The 15,358-nt window shown below is 44.0% G+C and overlaps 1 protein-coding gene across 5 annotated transcripts in view; it reads left to right on the top strand.

Moving 5' to 3' along the window:
• The first annotated feature begins 860 nt into the window (after positions 1 to 860).
• The window catches only part of ADD3 (adducin 3), a 92,009-nt gene continuing 77,511 nt past the window's right edge, over positions 861 to 15,358 (top strand). For 2 of the 5 annotated variants that reach the window (XM_063405344.1, XM_063405339.1), the window contains exon 1: positions 1,274 to 1,386. The gene's annotated coding sequence lies outside the window, so the exon portion shown is untranslated. Of the gene's footprint in view, positions 1,041 to 1,273; positions 1,387 to 11,578; positions 11,723 to 15,358 lie in introns of those variants that run through there. The other 3 variants (XM_063405340.1, XM_063405341.1, XM_063405343.1) reach the window with 3 other exon arrangements.

The following is a 15,358-nucleotide window of genomic DNA, read 5'->3' as shown; positions in this document are numbered from 1 at the left end:
AGTGTGGTGCCTCAGGCACTTTTTTTCTCCAGGGACCTCTCTAGCTCCCAAGGGCCTTGCTCACTTTTCTGTGATGGTCTTGTAGCTCCTACACTGATGTGGTGGCAGCAGCCAGCTGTCCTCAAAGAAGGTCCTGCTCTGAGGGTCTTCATCCTGCCCTGCTCCAGCCCTGCTTCATTTCCCATGACCACAGTCCTCGAGGGGCTCTTTAAAAGCGGCCAGTACCCAGAATTAAAAGGTTTTGTCCCCGAACCTACATGGAGTTAGGTAATGTGTGTAATTTTATATACCTGTAAGCAGCAGTGCTGATTTCAAAAGAACCTTCTAAGATTTTCAAGGTTATTTTACAAAGTTTCTACTCGATCCTGCTTGTAATTCACTGCTAGCCTGGATCACGAGGACTTGTTGGATTTGAGGACTTCTGCATCTTGAAATAATTAAAAACATAATTAAAATACAGATGGGTTTTTGTTTTGTTTTTGGGTTGGTTGTTGTTTTGGGGGGGTGGGGTTTGCATCGAAAGGAGAACTATCACCCGGTGCTTCTGTGACTTCAAACGTCTGGTCAGAGCCGCTCAGATGTAACAAAACCAGCCCTGAAACCGAGAAACCAACTTTGGGTGGGGAACCAAGACAGGGATGATTTCAGCTGCAGAGCAGAACAACTACAGAAAGCCAAGAAAACAAAAAACAGGGGAAAAAAAAAAAAAAAAAAAGACGAGAGAGAGAAAGGACAGTGTTTGCCAAGATGACTTTAGCATTTTGTGCAGCTTTTTTTAGGCAAGGCTGCTTTCGGCAAAAGAGCTTTCTCCTGAGTAGCCATCTGGAGAAGCCGTCTGCCGCCTTTCAGCCCCAACAACTGTTTAAATGTCTCAAAATTTCGCTTCCAACCCAGTGTTTTGTTGTTGTTGTCGCTTGTTTGGGGGGCGTGGGTTCTTTATTCATTTTTCCCGCACACGGCTCGCTGTACCCCGTCGCCCCAGCCGTGCGCTGCCCATCGCGCAGCCCCGCGGGGATCGAGGCTCCAGCCCCGCACTGCAGGTACGGCGGGGGCGCGGGCCGGGGGACAACAATGGACGGCAGCGGGGCGGAGGACGCTGGCGGTGCCGCCGCCCCTCGGCCGAGCTGGAAGCCGTGGAAGGGCGAGGGAAGGCGGCCGCGGTTCCAATTTGGCCGAGGGGCGGCCGGGGAAGGGCGGCGGGCGAGCCCCCGAGCGCTGCCAGATAGTGATCCAGAGCGGGCGGGCGGGCGCGGGAGGAGGAGCCCAGGTGTCCCTTCCTGCCACATAGTGCTCCGCCCCTTTCCCCGCCCGCTCCCGCGGTGGTGCTGGCGCTCCCGCCGCCGGGCGCGGGGATGGACTGCAGCACAAAGGCGCGGGCCCGCTGAGGTGAGGCTGCCCGGGCTGCGGGCACCGCCGGGGGGGCGGCGGGGCGGCAGGGGAGCTCCCTTCCCGCCCAGCGCGGCGCCGCGGCCGCCCCGGAGCCGCGGTCGGGAAGGGGGCGGCGGCGGCCCGAGGCCCCGAGCGCTCCCCGCGCTGCCGCGGCCGCCCCGGGGCTGCGGGGGGAGCGCGGGGCCGCGGCCGGCGGCGGGATGGGGCGGTGCGGGGGCACCGGGGGCCGAGCGGGACCTCGCCCGCGGGTCTACGCCAGCTCTCCGCCGGGGGAGATGCTGCAGTGCTGTCGTTCTGCCTCGGCGCTGGGCTGAGGAGGAGGACGGCGCTTTAAATAATGCGCCTCCGCTCCGAAACTCCGCTAATCAAATAAAACCTTGGGAGTAATCGTTGTAACTACGGGCCGCCCTTGCTCCGCCGCAAGGCTCCGGACTCCCTGCGCGTCTCGGAAAACTTCTTAAAATCCACGTTTTGGGGGGTTTTAGAGTGGCTGGCGGTGCGGAGAGCCCGGGGCTGCGCTTCCCGGTGCGGGCTCAGGCATTCCGGTCACGGCAGCGCGGACCCGCCGGCGTGAGCAGCATCAGCCCAGCGCCGCTCGCTGCTGCGGCCACCCGGCCCCCTGCGCTGAGCGCAGTTGGGAATTATCTCCATTAGGTGCTTGTCTCGGCGAGGGGGAAATTCGGCACTGCTGCCTTGAACTTTAGGCTCCAGAAATGAGGATTTACGATGGGCCTTTTGGGAGTTTGTTCCTCGGTGCTGGTCAGTTTTCGTCTCGCATTAAAAAGCTTGTTTAGGAATTCAGAGCGGAGTTAGCAGTCAGTGTTGGCTGCAGACTTCAGGGCAGGCAGTGTCTGCATGGCTGAACGATGGGATTTTGGCAGGGAAGCCTTGGAGTGGCTCTGTAAGGAGGGTAGAGCATGCCTCAAAAGCAACAACCCGGCCGTGGAGGCGGGCTGCCTCTGTCCTCTCAGCATCATTATGTTACAGGCAGGTTGAGCCTGAATCTGCTGGTTTTCATTCACATGTCTTGGACCCGTGTCTGGAGGGTAGTGATGTGATACCAAGTGGAGGAAAAATGTGTAGGCATGTGCCTCATCTGGGTAGTTCCACTATGTGGAGGAGTTAAGTTTAAAAAAAACAAATAGATAAAATCAATGGCAATGAATATCTGGGGGAAAAAATGAATGGCCAAGGGTTATAAAAGCATGAATGTATGGAATTGCTGAATTGTGTGGGAGAAGTTGCTGCTTAAATGAGCTTTGGTACCAGAGGAATGAAGCTGACAAATGTAACCTCAGCCTTTCAAAGAGCTTTGGTGTGCCTGGGGCAGCTTCAGGCTGTCTCTCTTACCTTCTGGTCCAGCTGCTGGTGACTGGAGTGGAGCAGAGGTGTAGCAGAGGTGTGGCTCTGTGCGATCTGCTGGGAAGGGATGGTGGTGGCTTTTGGGGGGAGCAGTGCAGGACGATCTGCACGTGTCTGCTTTGACAACAGTTCTGCTGTGAAAGCCTCCCTTTTGCCTCCCTGCCAGGGTTTGCCTTGTACCAGGGAGTTCTCAGGACTGCACACCCGGTCACTTCAGTGGCCTTGCTGGCTGGAAACTGTGTGAACAAATTGTACAGACCTCCTTGATGGCATCCAGTACTTGCAGGGAAAGAAAGTGTCAACCCAGGGAACAGCATGAGCTCTTTGGCTGTTATCAGACAAGCTCCTCAATGCTGATTTGAGTAAGAAGTGCATGTATTTCTCAATGAAACAAAATGATAATTGTGTGACTAATAGAGTATACCAGTTCTAACTTCAGATGTTGTCATGTTAACACTTTTAGTGTTAGTTGCATTATTTCTCAGGAAATATCATTGCTTGAGTTTAATTTTCGCTGGAAGAATGTGAAGTCCCAGGCAGGAAGGGGTGGGCTGCTTAGGGGTTGAGTGTTTAATGATAGAGGGTAGTGAATGATGATGATGATGATTAAGCATGTCCTTAATTCCTGACCAATAGATGGAGTGCTGCTATGCTTTAGGATATCTGAGGATTTAATGGTCTCTTGGTTAAATCAGTCATTATCCTTGACTCTTGCCTGAGGATTGAGGCAGCTGACATTATTTAAGGGAAAGGTGATTTTAGGGTGGTGCATTCAAGCTGTCCTGTACACCACAATCATCTCACACAAGAGGAGGTCCAGGTGATGCCTCTGACGCCCCAGGCTTTGCAGTGCTTGCAGGGTGGTTGGACTGGAGCGATCTGGGGGAATGGGGCAGGTTCAGAGCCTTGGCCAGCGAGGTGTTCTGCAGCCCTTGTGGTGACCCTTTGCTGGTTATGGAGGGAGCTGCTGGACAGGGCTGGCTGAGCCCAGCCCGGGCTGTGCTGGAACAGTCCCTGTTGCATGTGATGTTAGAGGTGACATTGCACGCAGGGGCCGCCTGCTTTTGTTCAGCTCCACTTGTTACAGGCCCAATGACCTGGCATAAGGCTCTATTTGCTGTGAAAATTGCAAGAAATTAACATGTAAGAGACGAGAAATGAAAACTGTTTTAGGAAAGGCCAGCATTAGTTTGTTTCCTTTTGTAAGGGGAATGTTTTACGCATCAAGAACTGAACTGAAAGAAGGCAAAAGGCTGCTAGTTTTTCTTTCCCATGTTAAAATCATCATTGCCAGTTAAAACTGCAGCGCTGTCCTTGCTGTGCTGCGGATGGTGCTGGAATGATAATGCTTTAAAAAAACAATTTTAATTTAGGGGAATAACTAGTTTCACGTTGAGATAGTGCATGAAATTGCTTTTTGCTAGCTTTTTTTAAACTGGATACGCATTCGAGTTTCTTTAAAAAATGTCCTGTAACTCTAGCAGCCATAGTAACCTCTGGCTATTATTTCCCTTGTAAATCAATTTTGCATTTTCATAGTGCTGCAGTTCCAAAAACTGAGTCGGTCATTGTTTTGGTATTGACTTAGAAGAATGCAATCTTATATTTTTTAATAGCATTGCTTCCCATTACATCACAGGCTTTTCTTCAAGCTATGTTTTGAAATGCCTATTGCCGTATGAGAGATGGTGGTAGATGGTGGTGTGGCTTCTGGTAGGATTCTTGGGGTTTAGTTGTCTTTTGTGTTGTGTTTTTTGGCAGATGAAGATGAATAAAAGCTACTTGGCCCTTAGGGAACAAGCAGTAACTTACTCATTGTGTGTTAATATTAGTTCTCTTTGCCCACAGAGTCTACTCTGCTTCTATACTAACTCTGAGTCACTTGACATGTGGGAAAACACTTTTGTTTCTTTACTGTATTCAAGATAACACATGTCATTGTACATCATCACAAATGGGATTTTGAGGGATTTCATTTAAAGATATCTTAGCAAGTGCATGGCTATTTTGCAGATAATTTGTGATCCAGATTATTAATTAAGAGAAACAAATTAATTGGTTAGATAAGAAAGTATGTTCAGTTATGGCATGCTCTTAATTCTGGGCTGGTGGTCAAATCTGGGCTGGGCAGGTCAAAACTGTAAACTGGAAAATGTTGACTACTGAAAAGGTGAGATTTTCTCCAGATTCATTGAGAATTTGGATAGTGGGAGAAGGCTTGAGAGCATCAGACCTCAGTGGGAGGATGATGGCTGCTGGTGTTTTATTCCCCCCTGGATCTTTACAGCCTGGTGAATGTGATGTAGGTATCTGTTTATTTAGGACTCTGGAAACATATTAAACATATTGGTGTCTTACAGTAGTAATGTCAGTTTTTCTTGACAAGGATGCAGTCAGCTGTTACAAAGTGCTAATTAGGGAAATATTCTAATAGCCTCATTCATTGTTCTCATCTCTTAAACTGTTGTGGTCTTGGCTAGGAAGAAACTCTTTTCTTGCCTTTATTGTCAAAATCCAAGTGACATCAAAGCAGGAGGCAGTTTCCACGTGAGTCAGCAGGCTGAGGTGAAGATCCGTAAATCACAGGCTGGTGTGAGAGCTGGGGTTTGCTTTGTAGCATTTCCTGACCCTCAGCAGCAAACAGCTGGTAAATCCCTTCTCCCTTGTGCAGCTGGAATCTCCTGAAGTTACTTCTCCAGCTGCAGTACGTGGCAGTCCTGAGCAGCACAGAGATGAGAGCACTTTGCTGCTGTTCCTATTTTGCTGTGCTGCCCTGAGCAGGTACCTGGTGTTACTGGCAGCTCTTCAGCCAGGAGCTGAACTGTGCTGTGTTGGCCAGACCAAGAGGATTCATTGAATTGTGTTGAAAGTCTCTGTGTGTTGTCTTCATCTATACCTGTAATAACTGATCTCAAGCTTTTTTTTTATAATATTAATAGACATATTCAAATGTTAAATGATGCGTGAGTTTTGTTGTTTTGCCTTTATTTGACTTTTTTTTTTCTTGTAGAAAGCAAGTATCCATCTGCATATCATCCCTTGCTAGTACACTAAACACAACATAGGTCAGGGGCCAGGTGGACCTGAATATTCTGTTTGCAAATGCACAGTAAATGTCAGTCCTGGAAGGAGGGTGCTTACCACCCAACCTGCGTGTGTCCTGATGGTAAATAGAGTGCAAAGTGGGAAAGCTTACTTGATGGGTAAAGCTTGCTTAACTGTTCAAGACAGTCAAAACAAGGAAGGAAAAATATAATTTTAAATATATAATATATCCCCCCTACAAATGTAGATCAGCTTTTTTTTTTTTTTTTTTTTTTTTTGACAGCTCTAGAAGTCTTGGCAGAATGCTGTGGGAGCAATTTGGTACTGAAGTTGTCTGTGTGATTCAAATAAATAGTTCTAGAGCAATGTAAATTATGAATTGGCTGGGTTCAGAGAGATTGCTGGTATTAATGTGAGTCATTTCATATAATCCAGTATCCCAGGACTGTCTTAACAACCCACATGATGTTTTAGTCTTTATGGATGTATATACAAAAAACTCTCTGTATTTATAAAGAGCATCACTAAGGCCACAGAGTCAAGTATTTGAAAGCTGGATAGTGCTTTCCAACGAAAATATCCTCAATTTAAAAATTAAATTACGGCACTGGAAAGTACACTTAGAAGCCGTGATGTCAGAAAGAGAGAAGTGTTTTGGCTCAGATACTTTATATCTAGCAGACACTTAGCAGAGGCAACCTTCAGCCTAACATATGAAAAATTAGGTGAAATTGAAAATAGAATTTTGGGGCAGAAACAGTGGACAACACTAGGCAGTGCATCCTGCTCTGTGTAGAACTGAATACAATAACTCGAAAGTACTGACCTCACAAGTACCTTTGTTTTTGCCTGATTCAGGTACACAACCATTTTTAGGAGTGTTAATGAATTGTATGACAATTTCTCCAAGCTCCTGGTCAATGCTAAAACAGGAGTAAAACACAATTTAAGCAAGCTGCCTTTCGATATTATTTAAATTATTGCTACACACCAGGCAACATGCCATATTTGCTGTGTATCCTAAACCACCAAAACCTAACCTAGAATTTTGTTCTTGGAACATATGAACTGTATTTGGAGGTGTATCCTGTGGAGGGTCAGATCAAGTGTTCTCAAGTGATTGTTTTCAGCTGTATTGACTACAGTTCTTTGAAGGTGCTGAGATTTAGGGTGTAAGAACCTGTATATGAAAATAATACCTGGCATTCCTATGCTACATTAGCCTAGCTCTCCTTATACAGCATTACTGCAATAATAAATGAATACCTCGTTCAATATATATTTCTGCTATTGTGTTTAAATTGGGATAGTACCCACAACAAACCCATCATCCTGTTTCAGACCTCAACTGCAGATGAAGCTTTGCATTAAATACCTGGTTAGGGGATAATTGTCTTTGTAGTGTTCACAGTTAATCTGTACAATTTCTGGCTTTCAATGGCAATTGTCTTTAAATACTTAAATGTGTCTAAAAATATAGGCAAAGGCAAAACTCTTTTGGTAACTCAAATGTTTTTGGACCCAGCCATCAGGGCAGAAGGCAAAGATGTTCATGGTGTTACATTCACCTACTAAATAGAAGCTGTTTTCCCTTAGGGCAAACTGCATTTTCAGGCTAAAGTCTGTGTTACTTTCTTATTCCTAAAGCTACTGAACTTGTAAAAGCATTTGTGGGTATGTGTTAATTTTTTAATATTATTTTTTTCCCATTCCCATCAGTGGGCATAATACTGAATACAAATGATATTTCTTACTGATGTGCTGATTGGGATGGCTTGGCTGTGCAGAGCTGTTTGTCTTTGACACGTAGCTGACTTGGCATTCAGAGGACATGTGCATGTTCTGTGTTAAATGGCTTAAGGACTGGAGTGACACAGTTGGAGAGCTTGGCAGATACCTCTGTGCGTGCATGATTTGGAACAAAAAAGTCCATCTTCTAAGACAAACTGTCCAAAGTAGATCTCTCAGACAAATTTTCATAAATATTTTTATTGCAAAGATATAATCCTGAGCATCTCAAGAAGAATAAAGGACTTGTGACGCATTTTTAATAATAGGTAGTACAATGGTTTAGAAAGCCAAGTATGTCTGTAACCAGCAAATCCCTCTTGAGGTGTTTGTTTTGTTCCTTATCAACCTGATCAATCATGGGTCTGGTATGGAGCAGAAAAAAAAAATGCAGAAGAACTTGCAAATACATTGCAATTTATGGTGTTTCAAAATAAATGAACCCAACACAAAAAGCAGAAACCAAACCAAGTGGTCTGGCAGTCAGGTTCCCCCTCCATTTTTTTACTCTGTTTCAAACTTTGTTTAAATACTTTTGCAGCATGCAGAGAGATTGAATACATCTGTGTAGTGCTAGCAGGAGAGAGTCTGTGCTCTAAAACAGGTTAGTTCAAAAAAAAAAAATCTTGAAATGAATCCAGGTAGCTTCCTAGTTAAAACATATCAAATAACATAAAGCACATGAACTCAAGGCAACTTGGTTTAACTATATAAAACATTTAAGCTGTAAAGCATCAGGAGGTTTTTTTATAGGTGCCTGGATAATTTGCCCTGAGGTGGCAGAGGGGCAGATTGGGTCGGTTCCCTTTTTACATCAGATGTTTTCCTGTGAGCCAAGAACTTGGGGAGAAACTGAAATACTGCTTCCTCTTTAAAGGGTTGTTGCATATACATTATGCTCTTTATGCATGTTTGCCTAAACTTAGATGTTTTTAAAGATCACTGCTCCTTGTTTTAACATGTCCTAAGACAGCTCCTGGTTAAAGGCTGGATTTAAAAGACTGCTTAGTTCTTCTCAAGCACCACACGATTCAAAATGGAAGCTTTTGCCGTCTGGAAAAAGTGTTCTTTTTCCTTACCATTCCTGACAGTGTTTCATTGCATGTCAGTGCTTCTAATCAAATCAATTGGCACTTTGTGTATTGCCTGGTGGAATCCTGTGTCCTTCAAATATCTTAAGTCTGAAAGTCTGCAATTACCTGAACCAAGGCCCTGTCTCTCAAAGGATGGATCCAAAGTGGCCGATGGACATCGTTATGTGTGGTTATTTCTTCTGTACCAGAGAGGTGTCATCCAAAAAGGGTGGTGGAAATCAGCATTTCAGTCCAGTGCTTTGGGAAATCTTTGCTTAGATGTGGAGATTTCCATCTGAGGGGAGATTTGGCAAACACACAGAGCAGACCTCAGAGTGAAAGGGAGGGAGAGCTCTGAGTGGAGACAGGAGGTAGGAGCACTGTGCTCCACAGGCATGGCCAGCAGGAGCCCAGGATCCTGTGGCTCCGGTGCCATGTCTGGTGCCACATCTAGAGCCACATCAGACACCTTCATCTGCCTGGTCCTTTCCTCCAGCTGGAAGAACACACAGCCTAGCCCAGCCCATATGTATCAGCAGGGCAGTGTCTGTATGGGCAACCCTTTCCAAGAACCCTCAGTGCTGTATGGCACTTGTCACCAGAACTGCTCCACAGTTCACAAGACAGACCAAAGAATATTAGTCTTATTGTCCCAATACTTGTTTTAGCAGATTCTGTCTCTCCACTGGAACAATTATCAGTTTCCTTGTTGAAAAGGGTTGAAATTCTCCCCTTCAAGGAAAAATATTTGAAAATTTTAAAAACAAACAAACAAAACCCCCACAGATGTATCACTTCCTTTCCTATTAATATTAGCTAGTATATTGCATAAAACTAATGTATGTGCAGTGTTGATTAAAAAGAAGTGGCTAATAGTGAGAGTAAGAATAAAAAATTATTTATAGCCTGGTTAGCCTTTAACAAGAGAAAATAGCTTGAGGTATAGCATGTAACACCAGTGTCTGGCTACTATCAAACATGCTGCAAATATATAGTAACAGAGATTGTGTGCAGTAAATTTATCTGTGTAGTAGAAACCTGATGTTGTTGCTGTTCCCAGGGGCTAAGTTGAATTACATTATTACCCAGGCTGAGCTAACAGAGCTTTGCTTATGGTATACATACAGACAAGGCGGTTCTTCACAGAGAGGTGACCTCTGCTGTGTTTTGGTTTCAGATTTCACAGGGACCCATTTCAAAGTTTTTAGCTTCAGTCCACACCCTGCTGGTAGCTAGCTATAAAACTCTCTTTGAAGTAAGTTACAAAAAAAAAAAGTCTGTACTTTATTACTTTAATAAAGTCAGATAAAGGTCATTTGTTTACTCCTTTTGTGATACACACTGCTGCCACTGTTCCTTGTCAATAGAAGTGACACTTGAAAGATGGAACTAAAGCTACAAAATTACTGGTTGCAGTGTGCAAATACATAGTGTAAGTAATTTTTATGGCTCTTCTGTTTATTAGTTAACTTGGAGAATGTGCACAAGCATATTGTGCTAGGGAAGCTATTATGGGTGACATGGCATAATGTAGTGTACTCCCTCCAAGGTTATTCCACCCTCTCTCTGAAGGTTTTTTTTGTTTCTCTCTCTCTCTCTCTCTCTCTCTCTCTCCCCAAAACCAATTTAAAGCACCAAATTAAAGCCCTGTAATCCTATTTAAGAACCCTGTCCAATAAGATGTCACTGTTGCAATAAATATAATCACCTCTTTAATGCAGTCACTCCTCTCCGGGACTGATTTCCATCTGATTGAAATATTTGGGTTGTACATTAAAACCAAGCTAAAGGGGATATCCTGCTCTTCCTCCTGGCCCTGTGGTCCTGCCTCATCCTCTCTTGTGTAAGCCCTGCTGCTGAACTTGTGCAATTCACTGTGAATTGCAGCAGCGAAGCTCCTCTCCCCCCTTGGACTGCATTACCTCTCATTAATAAGTTGAATTAACTCAGAAGAGGGTTGAGTGAGCACTAGGGTGTGTGCAAGGCGTAGAAGGCAGTGAGGAGAAGCAGGGAAAGGGGGGATAAGAACATGGGGCAGTGCCAGGCTCCAGGTAGGCTGCAGCCCCTGGATCCCTGTGTGGTGCCTGCAGAACTGGCAGGCAGTGGGAACTGCACCTGGAAGATGTTGGTGAGCTGAGTGCTGCAAGGGCACTGACTGGTAGCAGAGCAAGAATGACCAAACTACTTCTCTAGCCTTTCAGATACTGTGTAGCACCCCCAGATTTCCAGGTTCCCCCTTACCCTCCCAAGTCTCTCAGGATCTCGGGGGAACAGTCATGTTTAAAGGAAGATTCTGGGATAAATGCGATGTTTTGGGAAAATGGCATCATTTCAAAAATATTTTAATTAAAATAATCTCAGCATGCTAGGCTGTGTGGCTCCCATGTCCCACTGTGTGGCTGCCAGTGGGTGACAATCCTGTGTGGTGTGCTGGTCTTGGGTACTCAGTGTTGCCTTCCACAGCAGCCTTCCCTTGCCTCCAGAGCCTGCAGTATCCATGCTGAGCACAAGATGCACAACTAAATTTTCTACAGTAAAATTCAAAGGTCTGCACTGCTGAGTAGTGTATACCATTGCTTCTCTTACTTTTTTCTTTATTTCAAAAGTTATGTGTGAGAAGTGGAGGCTAAATGCTGCCATAGGAGAACTTCATTACATCAAGTAGGCCACACTGTCTGTATGTATAGAACAAATTCTTTGGTGAGAGGGAAGGGTGGGGCTGCTCTTGGTTCTAGTAATGAACTTCTGCATATGTTTACAAGATAACTTTATATATAAAGAATTCAGAATTCCACTGAAGAAAATGTATACAAATAAGTTGCTTAGCATATCTCAGCGAGCTGCCCAAAATGCAAAATTCTATCTTGCATCCTCTTACGTGCCTTTGACAATGGCATTGCCTCTCTTCTCCTTCCATCCAGGTTCTCATCAGTTAAATGATGTGTAAGAAAAGCTAGCGTTGCTAGAAACAAACTTGGCAGAAGAATTGTTTTAGAAGTGTAATGCTGAGTTCCTAACAGCAGAAAGCTGTTTGCTGTTGGAGTTGACTGAAATTGTTCCAGTGGGTGAGTGATACAAGTTCTCAGTGTGAATAGCTGTCCTGCAGATAGCACTTTATTGTCTTCAGTGCCTGTCCTTCCAGCTTTCTCCTGCACCTCTCTCCTCCTTTTTTCTCCTGTCCTAGCTGCAGTGAAAGATTGTCTTCCAACATTTGCATTTTCTCTGTTTCACATAATATGCAGGCTTCAGTGTAGAGACTTAAGGAGTCTTATCAAAGTAATACTGGCTCAGTCAGAGTAAAGATGCTTTAGTTAAATAGACTATGGCTGTGTTTAAAAATAACAGCTCTAGCTGTGTCAGCGTGTTGGACAACCTGATACCGACTTCAACAGAAAGAGCTTCTGAAAATTGCTTTGCCTGCTGCAGTATTGCCCCAGTGTGAACTTGGTTTCTGTTGGCAGCATTTCAGTATCAGATAAACCAAAACAGAGCCCCAAAATTTTAAAAGTGAGTAGCCAAATGGCTTCAGAAAGTGCTTGTTGTAGTGGGCACCTTTTGAATGCACAAACAGGAGTAGCAGGACTTTTGCTCTTGTTCACATTGTCAAAACAGCAGTGCCTGGCTTTGGGTGCAAACACCACTCTCGTTTAAGCTCAATTAGCTTTGGGTTCTCAGCTGTTTGATGTTTGTAGTAAAAAGGTGCTGTGGGCATCTTCCAGCCCAAGATGTGTGTGTGACTGCCATGCTTGCACACATGTAGCCTGTTGCTTTCTTGTAATAGTGTAATGTGTATAGTATAACTAGAAGGGCTTTCTAGTAATTCCTGTGCAGTTGTCTCATTTTGCCCCAGCCCTGGTGTGTCTCTGACTTCTGCTGCCTTTCTGAAGACTGATTTAAAGCATTAATGTTCTTAAATAGTCTGGTTAATGAGAACTTTTTGAAAGTACTTTGTGTATCTGATGTTTATTCTGTTTTTTACAGTTCTTGTCGTGTGTGGGTTTTCTGTCCTTTTTTTGTTTCTTGGCAAGGAAGACAGTATTACATTCTTGTACCAAGAGGAAGAGTATTAAGCCTACTCATAAAAAGAAGATTTATTATCAGATGTAGGTTTTCATTTTGTCCATTGGAAATTTTTTTTTTTCAGCTCGAAACATACCCAGATTACTGGCTTCATTCATACGATCCTGGTATCAAGTTTGGATGCTGTCTTTGTTAAATTACGGCTCCTGAGGGTTTTCTGTTACAGAGGTTTCTTCAGTCAGGGGAAATGAGGGTATAATAAAGAGGATTCAAGGACCGGACACAGTGATTCCATATAACTGAAACAAACAATGCCAGATTTGGCTGATGTTGGATTTTCCATCAAACTTTTTTATTGGTCTTCATTCATTTTCCTTTAAGCCGAGTTTAAAATTGAGGCAGTTTGAGTGCCTGAAGGAACTGAGAGACCAATAGCAGACAATTTGGGAAATACTTTTAATCACTATATCCTATCTTTGTGCATTTACTTTGAATTCTGGCTTACTCAGGAAGTTGTCTTGGTTCAAATGCCATTAGAGCAGTAAATCCAACAGGAGACATCCAGATTCACTGAAAGGACTGTCACTGAAGCCAGTGTAACAGAGCTGACTGTGCCTGGGGTTTCTGAAGCACTGATTCCAAGCATTGAGCTCATGCTTATTGAGGAGCAGTGCTGTTTGCTGGCAGAGTGAGTACCTGACCTTCATTTCTGTCGCCTCTCAATTGCTGCAACTCCCTTAGCTGTTATTGGTATATTTTGTGTTTTACTACAGTTATAAAATGTTATTAACTGTAATGTGCTAAAATAGGGAGAAAATAATCAGAATGCACTTCAGGATGCAAGCAAATTTGCTATGAGATTCTATAAATAAATGACTGTATGACTGTGCCTCTCAGCCAGAAATACAGTGTGAAGCAAGAACGCAGGGTATGCCAGTAGCTTTCTCTCTTTCTCGTGTTGAGCACTGCCAGAAGGAGAATGATGCTGAATCTGTTTTTCACTGCCTCTGCTATGCCAGAACATTGGTCTTTTGGGGTAGAGTGTGTGCACTACTGCAGTTTTCTGCAGATAGTTCTCAAGGAGAGAGGAGGAGGAAAAACCACAGTATTAGTTTTGATATTTCCAAACTAAGAGATACTACAGTAAAGCTGAAGTTAAAACTGTAGCTGTTGTTTAAATGTCCTTTTAATTATTTTTGAATGCTTTGGGACATTTTTCCCCACTCTTGTTGTCAAAAACTTCTGTGTCTTTGCACATTGGTGAAATTGGGTGCAGTGGTTGAATCATACCCAGTGTACAAAACTCTTTCCTCTTCCCATCTATTTCTGCATGTGCTCTTCAATAAACCTTATCCAATTCTTTATTCACAGAAATTTAGGAGACGCTTTCCTAATGCTCTTTCTTCTATTAGGGTTCAATGGCATAACTTTAACTTCTGTTCCTGTATCTTTTCTACCTTTACTGGCTTAGAAGTAAAAATGGTAAAAATGAAAGCCCTTACAGTGGCCTAACATGTAGCACTTTGGAAGATGAAAACTGGATTCATCATGGAGCAAAAAGCTGTATGTGATCTGAGATTAGCACTTGCAGTGCATCAGCCCTGTGCATTATGGTCACATTTATTTGGCACAGTGTTTTTAGTCTTTTTATGCCATATCTAGTACAGGAGGATTCTGCTTGATGAAAGAAAGAAAGAAAGCAAACTGACAGAAGGAGTAAAGCTACATATTGCCCCAAGGATAAAATTTTGGAAATATTTCTCTGGATTCCAGCAATGGGCATTACATAAGAAAGAAAAAAGTCTGCCCTGAAGTGCCTAAGTTATTGAAGCATTTGTAAAAGTAGGGTTTGTCTGTCCAGAAATTTATTGCAATGTCTACTTCTGAGCAGAGGTGACACGAGTACAGATGCTTTGTAAAATCCTACTCATCCACAGGGACCTGTGGGTTTTGAGGGTTGCAAGGTTGTGTAACTTGAAGTGAAAAACATAAAAGGTTGCAGTTGATATCTTCAAATTATTTATTTACCTTGCAGTTGTGTGAAATTAAGTTTCCTGAGAGGTCTGAGTGACTTTATTTACTGTAAGAGGATCTGATCTTGTAGTTGTCTGTTCTGTGAGGTAAACTGAACTAGCACAAACATCCAAAAGTGTGCAATTGTGCAGCTTTCTAATTAGATAGCTCTCTTTGGTGTATTTGATAGATCAGCTTTGAGGGTTGTAAAAGCAGAAAGTAGAACTGTCTTGGGTGTGAGATGCAGGGATTTCCTTGCAGCATCTTATGGGCAGGAATTTGCCCTGGACTCAGACCCACAGCTACTGAGACTTTTCTCCTGAACCACAGCTCTTTCTTTGGCTCAGCCCTTAAGGGAGCAGAAAGGCAGGAGGTATTCACAGCACCCTTTGTGGCCAGCTGAGGTTTTCCCCTGAATCACATTCCTTCTTTGAATTGCTGTTTGGAGAACTCTCTAAGGATGCTGGAAGCCTTAAAACAAGGCAGACTCCAGTCGGGCTTGGCTGGCTAATGAAGGTGCCCCAGCAGAGCAGTGGCCAGCACACTCAGGATATTATGGCTGCATGCAGATTCTTGGTATGGGGAGCCTGGGTCTGTGGGTCCTCTCAGCTCTGTGCAGGTAACACCCAGATAACAACTCTTTGTTAATTCTCAGCTCATTATTCAGA

Source organism: Prinia subflava, chromosome 9 (assembly GCF_021018805.1).
Source record: "Prinia subflava isolate CZ2003 ecotype Zambia chromosome 9, Cam_Psub_1.2, whole genome shotgun sequence".
Classification (NCBI taxonomy): Eukaryota; Metazoa; Chordata; class Aves; order Passeriformes; family Cisticolidae; genus Prinia; species Prinia subflava.
The sequence above is the reverse complement of the archived record's forward strand: the minus strand, read 5'-3'. Positions and strand labels throughout refer to the sequence as shown.